Source organism: Heterocephalus glaber, unplaced genomic scaffold, assembly GCF_053883595.1.
Source record: "Heterocephalus glaber isolate CG9 unplaced genomic scaffold, H.glaber_assembly_v1.0 deba00001732, whole genome shotgun sequence".
In the NCBI taxonomy this organism is placed as follows: Eukaryota; Metazoa; Chordata; class Mammalia; order Rodentia; family Bathyergidae; genus Heterocephalus; species Heterocephalus glaber.
Genome location: NW_028258443.1, coordinates 507,052 through 518,849, shown reverse-complemented (window position 1 = coordinate 518,849; position 11,798 = coordinate 507,052). Strand labels below are relative to the sequence as shown.

At 38.8% G+C, this 11,798-nt stretch overlaps 1 pseudogene; it reads left to right on the top strand.

The window, feature by feature from the left end:
- Positions 1–609: 609 nt before the first annotated feature.
- LOC147821538 (U2 spliceosomal RNA) lies at positions 610–758 on the top strand (annotated as a pseudogene).
- The last annotated feature ends 11,040 nt before the right edge of the window (positions 759–11,798 follow it).

The window sequence follows — 11,798 nt, the reverse complement described above, 5'->3', positions numbered from 1 at the left end:
TCAATCTTGCATTGTGCATTGGACAGGTGGGGACTAGAGACTTACTGCAGGAGTCTCTGGCAGATAGGTATGTAACATGATTCTCAGTTGTGTTTATCAAACCCTTCTGTCCAGTAGGCTCTGCTTCAATGATCATTTTCTTAGGGAATTCCTGTGTTCCTATCTGAGTGGACGTTGGGTCCACATATACTCACTGGCTCTCACTGTTAATTATGATTTTTTTTTTTAGTACCTGGGGTCGAACTTAGGACCTTGCACAGGGGGCCTCTGAGCTACATCCTTGGCCCGTAATTATGGTATTTTGGGAATCTTCTCAGTGTGGTTGGAAGGAGCAAACTATTTGATAAGTTCCACCACCCCTGAGCTCAGTGCAGGCTCCAAGCCAATATTTAAGCAGAGCTGAATGCCTTGCTCCTCAGAGACATGCCCCTCTGAAATGCCTTAGTCCAGTTACTTCTATCACTGTGGATGTTTGGTAGAAATCATGTGTCCACTAGGAGTCCCATCAGTATCATAGCTCTGTTCTTCAGCACTCAACAGTGAGCAGAGTAAGGCAGGGTTATTTCAGTGAGCTGAGATCTTTCACTGCTATCAGAGTGGTCTCATATTATCACTTCTCGGCCTTTTGGCTAAGATCAAGTGTAGTATCGGAGTGGTCTCATATGAAGCCTTAGTGCTGAGGAAGAATTTTTTTTTTTTTTTGGTACCGGGGATCGGACTCAGGTCCTTGCACTTGTGCAGCAGGCGGTGAAACCACTGAGCTAAATCTCCGGCTGCTAAGGAAGAATTAGAGATGATCCTGCATGTTCCCTGGATTGCTGAGGAAAGGTCCCCTTTCCTCCTACACTGGGCTCTCTGAATGCTGATGTGAGCTTTCCCTTGTGATATATAATCTGTTATGTGGCTTTCTAGTTAGGTAGTTTCATTGACATCTAACTGAAATCAATACTGTGAAGGATCAAGTCATAATCCTTCATGAACTCATCTGTCTTGTCTGTAAGAGAAAAAAATGGCAGTCATCCAATTCCAATTATAGGTTCTTTTCCCATAGCACACTCAGGGCAGGCTCAAAATAACAATCTAAAGTGAATAGCTTCTTACTTCTGATACATCTTTGTTTTTTGAATTGATAGTAATAAACAATTATGGTAGGAGGTTTAAAGTTAATTCAAGTTTCCGAGGGAGTCACAAGGAGCTGCTTTCAGTTTGTTGTTTTGGCCTGTACTCCTAAGGGTCACAGTGTTGGGCCCCACATACCGTCCTGGTGACTTGGGCTAGCTGGTTTAGGGTTCAGCCATCACTAGCTCATTGTACTGTGTGGTGTGTCTTTATCATTCTGCCCTGTTAGTCAAAAGCACCTGCTCAGGGAGAGGTAAGGGCCAAGTGTGAGAGGGTGGTCAGCATCACAAACCCATTGTGACCTCATAAACTTGTCACTTCCTACTTTGAGCCAATTCTTTTACTTGTCTCAGTTTCAATGTCCTCAACTAAAAGAAAGGTCATGGCTGGGGATTTAGCTCAGTGCACGGTGCCTGCCTGTCAAGCGCAAGGTTCTGAGTTTGATCCCTGGTACCAAAAAAAAAAAAAAAAAAAAAAAGAAAAGAAAGGTCCAATAATGAGTATTTCTTTAAAATCCTACCTTGTAGGATCTTTTTTGAGAAATGTAAATGTCATGGAAATTTTATATTTATGAAAGCACATGTTCTCATACAAACAAAAATTCAGGAACTTCAAACAAATTATGGAACTGTCTTTTAAGTGTACTCCCATTTAAGGAGCATAATGTATTGTCCAATCTCACATTTGTGATTCTGGTGTCATTTATCATTCAGATCATATGAGATTTGTGCTTAAAATCCCCCAGTTTTCCTTTAAATTAGAATTTAAAAAAATGACAAAGCGCACCCAACATTTAAGATCTGGCACTTTTTTGCCCTTGTCACTTATCATTTTCTTCCTGTATCTCAGCCACACAGTTTAAAAAAATTTATCTTTTTTTTCTCTTCTGCATTACTTTATAGCACTAATTAAATATCTTTTACTTAGAGATTTGGGCCAAATTAATATATATATATATTCAGTTCCTTTGAAAAAAAATAATCTAAAATAATAAATTAAAAATTTCTGACTTTAAAAGAGGCAGCTAAGTATAAGTTCTTAAAAAATTAATCTTGATTAGTAGAGGTATAGCTGGCAGAGGATAAACATCCTGAATTTGAGGTGATAAATCTTGTCATCCTCTCACCTATGAAGGGATCAGCACAATGCATGAAACATACTTGTCACATCCAATAGTTGTGGATTAGTCTGTGTGCACAGTAGTGAGACGAATATTATTGTTTCAGAGGTTCTTTAGGTATTTATGTCTTGCTTATATAGAGGTAATTTATTATTCAAGCAATTACATATATACTTAAATTATACACTTGTAATGTTTGAACATTTCTGAGAAATTCCTTTTCTACGTATATAGTATTTTCCAACTCATATCCAATGTTACTTAAGTAAAATCTTTCACTAAGAATATGCAGTTAATCAGTTTTATTGTATGGCTTCTCTGGCTGCTTTTAGCTTAAGGGTCATTTTGAATTTTAATAATTTTAAGCTTGGCTTCTTTGTTACATTTCCATCCATAATAAATCAGGAAGAAAAAATTTAAAAATTGCATAATCAGACAGTTAAAATATTTTGAATCCCTTAAAATGTGAATACGGTCAAATATTCATGCTGACTTGCTTGTGAACCTCAACAAACTTAGTGTTGAATATATTATTTTAGCTAAGAAGAGAATAATTGGTGGTCTACGTTTTATATGTGGTATAAGTCAATTTCTATTTATTACCACTTGATATAAAAATTATAGTCTAACCCTGGTGTGGTAGAGCATGTCTACAATCCCGTCACTCTGGGAGGCTGAGGCAGGAGAATCACAAATTTTGGCCAAGCCTGGATAACTTATTCACTTAGTAAGAATTTATCTGAAAGAAAAAAAAGGGGGAAGGGCTGGGGCTCTAGCTTGGTGTAAAGGCTCTGAGCTCAATCACCAGTACTGAAAAAAATTACTGTCTAAAACAATGGTAAATTTCCTAATCAATTTTATTCAACCTTGAGAGATTCTTGTGCAGACTATGCAAAAGTTGAAGTAAACAAAAAATCAAATTTCAAAAAGAAAATGGTGTTTAGTATTAGATATTATTGTTTTGTTTAATAATTTAATCATATCACATGTCTTTTCTTTTCGGAAGACTTTTAAGTATTGTTTAAGCTACATAGTACTTTATATTTCTAGACTAAAATATAATTATGAAATATTGATTTGTTTGACCCATAAAATAGTAAAATTAGTTTATTATAACCTAACACTTCTTTCTGCATCACTTTTAATAGACATGGAAGAATAGCATTAACTTCATTACAGTGATAAGTGACCTGAAATAAAATCAGATTGATGAAAGATATGATTAGAGATAATGAACATATGTGAATCTTCATTGCATTCCTTTATTTTTCACTTCTTCATAATATGGTAGGTAGCTCCTTGGGAAAGCTGTGGGATAGTTACCAACTTGTATCTACTATAGTTCTTAAATTGAGTCTAGTTGATAGTAACAAATAATAAACAGTAATTGCCAATCCTCTGTGCTTGGAGTGAGCTCAATTAGCTTCTTTGAATTTTCTCCCGCATAATTTTTTTTTTTTTTTTTGCTTTTCAAGACAGGGTCTTGTTATGTAGCTCATGGTATACTCGAACTCTTGAAGATCCTCCTGCCTCAGCCTCCTGAGTTCTGGGCTTACAGAAATGTTCTCTTTCATAAATTTAATATATTATACTCCTACTTCACAGAGCCTTGGTGAAATTTAAGCTTGCCTTTTCATTTTTTTTTTTTTCGGTGCTGGGGATTGCACTTGGGACCTTGTGCTTGCAAGGCAGGTGGCGAAACCACTGAGCTAAATCCCCGGCCCTTGCCTTTTCATGTTAATGACTTACACAAGTGACCAAACTAATGCCAGTTTGTAAGTATTTTAATATTATTCATGTTTATTTTTGTTTCATGAAAGAATAGCTGTAGTTTTATGAGGCTCTATCCACTGTTTCATTTTTTTTCACTCTACATTCTATGAAACCTTAGGATAGTACTTTTCTCTTGTTTGTGGAATAGTAAAGGACTGAAGAACAAGGTAAAAACTGTAGTTTTCTGCTGTCTGACAGTAAATTAAAGTAATTATATACTGGTATCTCTTCAAAACTGACTTTTGTTGCAGACTAGACCTAAAAATTTCCTCATTACTCCAGAAATTTTAGAATATCACATAAGTTACTTCAGGGCTTCTGAAGAAATATACGTGTTAGTCAGCTTTTCATTACAGTGATTCCTTGGTTGTTGAACTCAATTCCAAATTTGTGTTTGAACACTGCAAAGTTCAAGAACAGAACATATATTTACCATAAGAAATAATGGAAAACCAAATAATTGGTTCTGAGGCCCAAAAATTACACTTAAATCAGTTTTTCCAGGACTTTAACAAATTTCACAATGCTTTTTTCTTTAACTTTATCGTGGGTCTCAGGTTTCTTCTTAGCTTTACTGCTGGTCCAGTATCACCAACTTTCTTTGGAGCCCTGGTTATGGTATTTTAAGCAAATAAGGCACAAAAAAAGGAGAGCAATGAATGTTTTAACACACTAACACAAGCATTATATGTTAGCTGGGTGAGAGCGGTGCTTAGCCTATTAGCCACCCCTTTGTGTCCAGTGTGAGACAGGATGCCTGACTCATTCTTGGCTGGTACAGTTTTTTCAAGTTGGATTTTCCATTAGACTATCAAGCAAAGTTACAAACACTCAGCAGATGGTTTTCCCAAGATTTACCGTTCAAGTAGTGGGAAGTTTGATCTTGGAACCGTTTACCAACCGAGATGTCACTGTACTGTAACAAATCCCTGCAGTAATCAACTTACAAAGTAAAAAGGTTTATTTTCATCACACTTTTGGGGGTTTCAGTCCATGACAAGTTGGCCCTGTTGCCTTTACATCTGTAGCAAAGCAGCACATCTTGGCAGGGAGCTCAAGGCAGTGCAAAACTGCTCACTTCATGACCAGAGTGGTAAGAGAAAGTAAAAAAGACCAGGGTCACACAGTCCCCATGAAGGACATAACCCCGATGGACCACAGACCTTCCCATGGCCCTACTTCCAAATAGCACCACATAGGGAACAAAATTTCAACATATGGGCCTTTGGGGGAATTTGTCATCCAAATGTACCAATATCTTAGCTCTTATTCTTTTACTAGAATAGATTATAAGAGCTTGAAAAAAAGAGCTTGAGCAGAAAATATTTGTGTGAGGCTGTAAGTTTCATTGGCAAGAAAAGTGCTTTTGGGTCAATAGATCTTTATGTATTAATGTTCTTGTTTTAAGTAGCACATTCAAATTTCCCTTTGAGAATATTAGAATCCACTTAATTTTTGGCTGGCAGTTTCATCCTGTGCACAGTACTGGAGCAAATTTTGATTATCTATCTGTCAAAGCTTTATGTAAACATATATTTTGGAAAAAGCAACCCTAAAATAATAAACATATTTTGGTGTTTGATGCTTTATTCTCATCACCAAAACTTGGAATAAAAGCATGTATGGTCTCCTGGTAGTAATCTGCATGGTTTCTCTTGGTTTGAGTCATTTAAAGAGTGACTTGTTTACTTTTTTTGTTTTGCTGGGAAAAGATATGTGAGACCCACGGTTAAAGGAGGAAAGGTTTATTTTAGCTCACAGTTTGTAGAGGTCTAAGTCCATAGTTAGCTAACTCTAAGGCAGAGTGGCAAGGCAGAGGAGTATGGCAAAGGAGAAACAGTCCATGTTGTGGCAGGCAGGAGGCAGTAGAAACAATGAACCTCCCTTTTCTTTTTATCCCACTCAGGCTACAAGCCTATTGGATGGTGCCACCCATACCCAGTGTGAATCTTCCTATTACCCACACCCAAAACTATTCTAAACCAATCAGTGTATTAATTTAATTATCATGCACCCTTAGTCCATATTCACAGACCCCATCCAGCCACCTCCAAAAAGCCTGACCTGAGCACTTGAGGATTTGGGGAGACATCTAGATACAAGCCATAACATTCCACCCCTGGCCTCCAAAAGACTCACGTTCATTCCTGTATGAAAAATACATTTGGCCCATATCTAAGAGTTGTCAAAGTCCTAACAGTTTCAGCATTGCCAAAAAGTCCAAGTCCAAATTCTCCTCTGAGATTTAAGGTAAACTCTTAGTCCTAGCCCCTGTAAAAAATAAAAAAAAGTCTAACACTTCCAACATACAATGACACAAGATAAACATTCCCATTCCATTTAGGAGGATAGAAAGGAATGAGACCAAAGCAAGACCAAAATCCAGCAGGGCAAACATTAAATCCCATAGTTCCATGTCCAGCATATGGGGCAATCTATGGCATGATGTGAAGTCCAAAGGGCTTAGGTGGCTTCATCCCTAAGGCACTGCTGTTGATTTAGATCCTATGGCTTCTCTCATGGGCCAGCTTTGCTCATTCCTTATGGGTTCCTCAGATAATCCATGTTTCTGGCTTCTCCAACCTTCAGCTTCACACTCACAGCTTCACACACTGACCTCTCAGGGGCACATTGCCTGGCTTCCCAGGCCTTTTTCCTGAAGTCTGGGTGGAAGCTTTCCTGACCTCACAACTCTTGCATTCTGCATGTGCCTAAAACCAGCACTATGTGAATGATGCAAAAGTCTACTGCCAGCTGGAGCAATAGCCAGGCTGCCTTCTCTCTTGGCTGTAGGGGTGAGTGCCTGGATTCCTGAGGGTTGTGAACCCAAACTGGAGGAACAAATTCTCTATGCCACTGCCATTTTGCAACATGGTGCTCTGGAGCTCTTTCTCAAAGCAAAGTCACCTTTGAAAATTTTATGCTACAAAGGGTGGAGTCTTGCTGGTTCTTGTGATGCCCTCAGGCCATCTTTTTCATTGTCCAGTTTCAAAGTACTTGGCCTTTTAATGCCAATCCTTTCAGCAACTGTTTTCTTCTGTTCCATCTTTGTAGTCTGCAGCTTTACTGGACTTTTCTTTTTGGCTAAACTCAAAACTTTTTAAATCATTCTACTGGGCAGTTTGCTTTTGATCCTGAAGGGTCTATTTGGTAAAACCCTCCAATAGTAGCCACGCTATCACCTTAACATTAGGTTGCCTAGAAATTTCTTCTGCAAGGTTAACTAGTCTGTTGCCTTTAATTTTAGTCTCAGACAATGTCTCTGGACACTAGCTAAATTCAGACAAATTTTCTGCCAAAGTATGATGCATTGTTATAAAGTCCAACTGCCAATGCAGTCCTTGTTCCCAACTGAAACTTCCTGTGCCTCATGTTCATCGGCTGCATTAGAGTCAGCATTCTAGTCCTCTGAGATCTGGCCAGAATCTCCCATCAAGCTCAGCTCACAGCATTCTAGGGCTGCTACTTCAGCTGGCATTTCCAAACCGTTCCAAATTCTTCCCATAAGCCAGTTCCAAAGGCTTATGAACCACATGGCCAGGTAGTGTCATAGCAACAACCCCACTTTTTGTTTTGGTACTGGGGATTGAACTCAGGACCTTGTGCTTGTTAGGCAGGTGGTGGAACCACTGAGCTAAATCCCCAGCCCCAACCCCACTTTTGTTACCAAAATGTGTCATAGTTACTTTTTCGTTGCTGGGACAAGATACCCAAAACTTACAAGTTAAAGGAGGAAAGGTTTATTTTTGCTCAGAGTTTGTAGAGGTTTTAGTCCATAGTTGGCTGGCTCTAAGGAAGGGTGGCATGGCAGAGGAGAAACAGTCCATGGCAGGGTAGACCGGAGCCAGAAGCAGCAGTGAGCATCCTTTTTCCTTTTTTTCATCCAGGCTAAAAGCCATTTGAGTGGTGCCACCCACACCCAGTGTGGACTTTCTTATTACCCACACCCAGAACTATGCTAAACTAATCAGTGTACTGCACATATCCTTAATACATATTCACACATTCCAGATCCAGCTATCTCCAAAAAGCCCCACCTATGAGCACATAAATTTTTGGGAGGACATCTAGATATAACCCATAATAAAGAGGCAATATATAATGTGAAATAGGAAGAAAAGGGGCAAAGGGGAGGGGGAAATGAGAGGAGTAGGGGAAAGGAAAGAAGGGAATGGAATTAATATGAGGAAATGAGAAAATGGAAACAAAGTCTTTGTAAATAGGGAGGGGTGGAGTGGTTGAAGGGAGGGAAGGGGAAAGGGGAAAAATAAGAACCAAGAGAGTATGTAAAGGTGCATATTTCCAATGATGAATGTCATTATATTGTACACCTAAAATGTACCAATCAAAGGACATACAAAAAAAAGAGGCAATATAAAGTAGTAAAAATAGAGGTAATAGAAAAATAGGCAGTTGTCATGAGTTCTGATCTTAGCTTTGCTACTAATTGATTATGGTTTTAAGTCAGTTCTACCTCTTGAATCTTAGATTCCTCATCATTAAAGGAGAATATATTGTTAGTGGCTTTCTAAGAAGGCCTCTTCCTGCTTATATACTTCAGACTTGTGTGATTCTGACTCTATGTGTTGTTATGGATTGTTCAGCTAATTTTAAAGCAGGATTTTATAAGCAGGATGTTGAGCCCCTTTGAAAATGTACTAATGAACCATTTACAGAAGGAATTTGTGGATAGCGTGTGCAGGCACCAAGCTTGAAAAGCACAGGAGAAGCTAACTTTAGGAGGGGAGGTGGGAGTGTGGATTCAGAGAAATCTTCACATCAGTAATAGTGGTCAGACAAGTTCATATTGGAAGGCCTCCATTTTTTCAGTGAACTAGCATACACAGTCATTTAATGACAACAACAACAAAATTAGAAACTAGGTTCTCAGTTATATAAAAACAACAATCAATCAAGAAAAAGAAAAAATAGAAAAAAAGAGCAAAGAAAGGAAGAAAAGCAGAAAAAATGTCCTTCTTAGGCTGTGTCTCTGCTGTCACTTGGTGGCAGAGGGTGCAGACAGAGCCCTGTCCCTGTTGATTGATCCCAGAAACTGAGCTGTAGAATTATGGTGATGGTGGATAATCCCAGGAAATCTGGGCCTGTAGTTCCACTGAAGTTCAGGCTGCTTCTGGTTTCTGGCTGTGAGGCTGGGAACTGAGTTTTTCTGCCTGCAACACTCCCAAGTTCTCCCTGCTGGCTTGAGCTCAGCTCCCTGCCAGCTTGAACTTGGTTCCCTGATCTCCTGCTGTCTTGAACTCAACTATGCTTCACTCTGACTCTTGGAGTCACTAGGTGGAGCTAAGCTTCAGATGCTCTGAATTCTGACTTCCATTGGTCCCTTTCCAAAATGGTTACCATCCAATTTCCCTCTCCTGGGGATGTCTGACCAACCATTGCAGTCTGCAGCACCTAATGCTCCATTCCATTGTTATGTTACTTTGTGGAGGCCTCTGGGGTCACCAGTAGTTATCATGCCTCTGCAGGTTCAGCTGCCTCTTCCATGTTGTGAGCTAGGGTTCAAGGAGAAAGTGTCACTTGTCACCTCCCTCTTCTCCATTGAAGTCCTTCTCTTTGCTCTCCTCATGGGCTCTAATTCTCACTTCAGATCCTTGCTGGGTCTCAGGGACCCACTTCCCTCCTTCTTTTCTTCTTCATGTTGTTATATTCCGGCATCTGTATTCCAAATATCGGAAAGGCTGTTTCTCTTTTGCTTACCATTCTGCCAACTTCCCAGAAGTCATAACATTCTTATTTATAAACATAATTTTTTTTATTGAACTTTGTTTTGTAACTTCTGTCCTTAGAGAATTATATTTCAATGGAAATTTAAACCTTTAGATAGCATTAAATAGGTGGTAATATTTAATGACAGTGATAACCTAATCACTTTTAATATGCTATATTAAAGTGGCATTTCTCTGAATACTATTTTGATTGATCATGAAATAATATAGTTGTTCTTTTCAAGTATGGTATGATCTTTATTACATGTCAACCTTCAACTGCAATATGATTTTTATTATGGTAAATATACATATAGATGTATATAAATATAACATGAAGTTTATCATTTAAAACACTTTCAGTGTATACTTCAGTGATATTATTTTCAGTGTTGTGCAACCATTACCACTAGCCACTTCCAGAATTTGTTCATCATCTAAGTAGAAGTCTGTAATTTAAAAATAATAATTCCCCACTCCCTCCTACCCTGAGGCCCTGTTAACTACTATTCTCCTTTCCATCTCTAATAATTTGCCAACTCTACATATCTTAGATAAGAGGAGTCATATAATATTTTTTCTTTTGTTTTTGCAGTACTGGGTATTAAACCAAGGGAATCCACACTGAATTCCATCTCCAGATCTTTTTAATTTTTTATTTTGAGATAAGGTCACTAAGTCACTAACTTGCCCCAGTTGGGCTTGAACTTTTGTCCCTCCTGCCTTAGCCTCCCATTGCAGGTGTGTGCCACCAAGATTGGAATAATATTTGTCTCTTTGTGTTTGGTTTATTTAACTTTGTTGAAATAGTCCCAGAGCAAGATACCAAATGATGTCAGGATATAATTTCCCTTCAGGCCAGCTTGCTAACAATCCAATATGAGAGTCAGTTTCTTGAGGATAGAATTAATCAAAAACCGTAGTTATTTAATTCAACTCAATTTTAAAAATGCCATATAGGACTTCTAAACTTCTAAATCAATAACATGGGACCTCAAGTAAATATCTGGATATAAAGCCAAAGAGATAAGGAACTCACTTAGAGTGGATAAGGTTCTAAGTAATTACTTCAAGACCCATATCCAAAAGGAAATATACCAACAAAAGGTAGCTATTAAGGATTGTGTCTAGGTGTCCTCCCAGAGCCTCATGTTGTCATAGGTAGGGATTCTCAGAGATGGCTGCATCTAGAGCATGTGATGCTGAGATCAAGAGTGTATGGTTACTAAATCAGTCCACTAGTTGATTTGACATAGTTTTGGGTAGGATTAAGGGTGCCCCACCCTGGGTGTGAGTGGTACACTAAGGGCAGTTAGCCTGTATAAAATATATGGGACAGAAAGAGGGCTAGTGTAGTCTCTTGTCATTTGCTGCTTGCTGCTTTTGCTGTCTTCTGCCTGCCATGAACTGTTTCTCCTTTGTGATGCCCCTCTGCCATGCCACCCTGCCTTATAGCCAGCCAGTTATGAACTGAAACCTTTCCAAATTGTGAGCCAAAATAAAGCTTTACTCCTTTAACTTCGGGTGTTGGGTATTTTGTCTCAGCAATGAGAAAAGTAACTCAGACAGTAGCTGAGGCCTGCCAAAGGATTTAGGCTTGGGTCAGAAGGATATACTCAAAGATAGGTTAACTGCTGCAGACAGAAGGTGAAGTATTCCTCAGGAACTTCTTGTGGCCATTGGCCTGCACATGGTGGCCTGTGAATATGTGAGAACAGAATGCTACCAATGATGGTAGGAATAAACTTGGAGACAAGGATTGGACTATATATAAATAAAAAGTTCTTAACTAAAGATGCAGCAGTGGAAGATATGAAAGGCAATGAGAAAGTCTGTCTAGGGCAAATAACAAATGACAAATGATAAAAGCATCTACTATAAGGTCATGGGTGTGCTGACAGCCTAATGGTGAAGCAGGCTTAGCTAATAGAGGAATGAAAACAATCGTGAGGGTGTCTATGGTAGATGGAATCATTAGTCCCAATTCTTCACTCCCTTGCTGCATCCACACCCTTTGTCATGTGACTGCAATTTGTCTCAGGAGGATTGAGGCATATTTT